Raw genomic sequence first — 3,483 nt, forward strand, 5'->3', positions numbered from 1 at the left:
ATGGCTGAAGCATATGGGACTCTACTCATACGCTCTCTCTCTTCAGGAGTTGTCGGACAATCCTTCTTAGAGAGAAATTCTTTGGCCTATCGGTAGATAGCCCTTCTTAGAATTCTCCATGCTGAACCTCTTCAGCACAGTGTCTATGTACATAGACTGGGATAACCCAAGCATCCTTTTAGATCTATCCCTATAGATCTTCATCCCTAGGATGTAGCATGCTTCACCCAAGTCCTTCATGGAGAACTGTGATGACAACCAAACTTTTATTCCCTATAGTGCGGGGATGTCATTCCCGATTAAGAGAATATCATCCACGTACAAGATAAGGAATACCACAACTGGACCATTTGCCCATTTATAGATGCAAGGCTTTTCTCCATTCTTAATGAAGCCATACGTTTTGATCACCTTATCAAAATGCATGTTCTAACTCTGAGAAGCTTGCTTCAATCCATAAATAGATCTCTGAAGCTTGCACACCTTGGACTCATCTGTGGATGTAAACCCCTCAGGTTGTATCATATACACCTCTTCGGTCAGCTCTCCATTCAGGAAAGCTGTCTTTACATCCATCTGTCAGATCTCATAATCCAGATGGACAGCTATTGCAAGCATTATTCGAATGGATTTGAGCATTGCCACAGGGAAAAATGTCTCGTCATAGTCAATACCATAATGTTGACGATACCCCTTGGTGACCAGACGGGCTTTATAGGTCTCCACCTTTCCATCTGCGCCCCTCTTCCTTTTGAAGACCCATTTACACCCAATGGGTTTAACCCCTTCAGTTGGGTCAACCAATGTCCATACATCATTGACCTTCATGGACTCCATTTCAGATTTCATGGCTTCAAGCCATTTCTCGAAATCAGATCTCTGCATTGCATCCATATAGGTGATCGGATCCTCATTATTCTCATCAAGTTCGATGGGATCACCGTCCCGGACCAAAAAACCGTAGTATCTGTCTGACTGACGCGGTACTCTATCAGATCGCCTTAATGGTGCAAGTACATTGGGCTCCGGATCTGATCTAATCATATCCGACTCAGGTTCAGCTATTGGTGTCGGTCCTTCTACCTGTTGAACTTCATCAAGTTCAACCTTAGAGGCAATGGTTCCTTCACCAAGGAACTCTTTTTCTAAAAAAATTGCCTTAAGGCTGACGAACACCTTTTGTTCATCAGTATGGTAGAAAAAATATCTTTTTGTCTCTTTGGGGTACCCTATGAATGAGCATTTGTCAGACCTAGGTCCAAGTTTGTCTATGACTAATCGTTTGACATAGATCGGGCACCCCCAGACCCAAAGGTGTGAAAGTGCTAGCTTACGTCCCGTTCATATCTCATATGGAGTCTTAATTACAGACTTACTTGGAACCCTATTTAACAGATAACAGGTCGATTCGAGTGCATATCCCCAGAAGGATATCGGCAAGCTAGCAAAACCCATCATGGATCGGATCATGTCTAACAGAGTCCGATTCCTCCTTTCAGACACACCATTATGCTGTGGTGTTCCTGAAAAAGTCCATTGAGAGAGAATCCCATTCTCTCCTAGATATGTGAGAAACTCACTAGAAAGGTATTCTCCTCCTCGATCAGATCAAAGAGTTTTAATACTCTTCCTAGTTTATTTTTCTACTTCACCTCGAAATCGTTTGAACATTTCAAATGAATCCGACTTATGTTTCATCAGATAGACATATCCATATCGAGATAGATCATCCGTGAAAGTTATGAAGTAGAAATATCCACCTCTAGCACTTGTGCTCATCGGCCTGCAAACATCAGTATGTACTAGGCCCAAGAGCTCAGTAGCTCTCTCACCTTTTCTAGTAAAAGGTGACTTGGTCATTTTACCAAGAAGACAAGACTCACAGGTTGGAAGTGATTCACAATCACTGACTTCGAGAATTCCCTCTTGAGTCAACATATTTATTCTGTTCTTGTTTATATGACCTAGCCTCTAATGCCATAAGTAGATATCTGACACACTATCTAATCTAGGGTGCTTGCCAGTATAATAGACTCTTATCAGGCTTGATCTTTTTGGTCTGGCTCTGCACTAATGTCCCAGCCTGAACTTGCACCTTCTTTACTTTCTTCTTCTTGTTCTTCTTCCCTTTCTTAAAGGGTCGAGAACTAGAAGATGAACCTCCCACTAAGTTCACCGACTCCTTGAGGAGTTGGTGATCCTTCTCAAAGTTCTGAAGCAACCCTAGTAACCCGTGGTAGTTTACTTCAGACTTTGTCATTCTATAATGAGTGAGGAATGGGAGATAAGACTTGGGCAGTGAGTTCAGTATTGCATCTTTCCCAAGCTGCTCATGCAAGGGAAAGCCGAGCTTGCTCAATCGTTCCATCAGCTCGATCATGTACAATACATGATCAGTGATAGAGGCACCATCCCGCATTTTAGCGTTGAAGATGGCACAACTAGTCTTGTTCCTCTCCACATCATCGGGTGTGCCAAAGGCATCCTCCAACACTTGAAGCATGTCCTTTGGCTGAGCCATCTCGAATCTGCGACTGAACTCATCACTCATAACAGCCAGCATGATACAGCGCACCGTGGTCCGGTCACTGAGCCACTTCTGGTAAGTGTCTCTGACTGTTCCACGTGCATTGACAGCTGGCTCCTCAGGTGCAGGATCCATTATCACATATTGGATCCGTTCATGCTCCAGGACTATCTTCAACTTTCGATACCAGCTACCGAAGTTGGGTCCTACCAACTTATCATTGTCCAACAATGATCGGAGCGATAGGAAAGTGGCCATATTTGCACAAAGGAAAACATAGCTTAATTAGTAATTGATTCATTAAACCTAAAGATTTGGACTTTAATCAAAAGGTTTCTCCCACTATTTTATTCAAATTGGTAGCCTCTACCTCCAATTCGAGGAATTACCCTAATTCCTTAGTGGGTACTAGAATCTACTTAGACTGCACACAAGCCCAACTTTGGTTGGCCAACCCATGTACATCTAAGGGTAGGTTCATAACCAATTGTTTCTCTAAATAATTTCTAGTAATTTTAATTTTGCCCCAGAAATCTAATCAGTAGGCTTTGGCCTCCACTGTAAGGATCCGATTAGGTCCAACCATTAACATGATCATACTTGGTGTATCTAACCAACGAATGATTAAGCCCAACTTTGATTGGCTCACCTAACCACTATTAGAGAGACACTTTCAAGTTATCATATGATGAGTGATAATTTCATTAGTCAACAAGCACCAGGCCTTTGGGTCTGCAATGATTATTGAGTTAATGGACTCATTATCAAACACCTTAATGGGAAGCTATGACTCAATTATCTCCATAACTTTATCATTTTAAGGACCTAATAATTTTAGAGGATTTAAATAATATAGAGGATGAGGTCAGATGAACCAGCTTATCATGATCCTCCCACTGGCTTCACCAAGTCAGCTTAAGGGAGACCATAAAAAGGGTTGGTCTAAGAGCACCTAA

The sequence above is a fragment of the Elaeis guineensis genome, chromosome 10, assembly GCF_000442705.2.
Source record: "Elaeis guineensis isolate ETL-2024a chromosome 10, EG11, whole genome shotgun sequence".
NCBI classification, from domain to species: Eukaryota; Viridiplantae; Streptophyta; class Magnoliopsida; order Arecales; family Arecaceae; genus Elaeis; species Elaeis guineensis.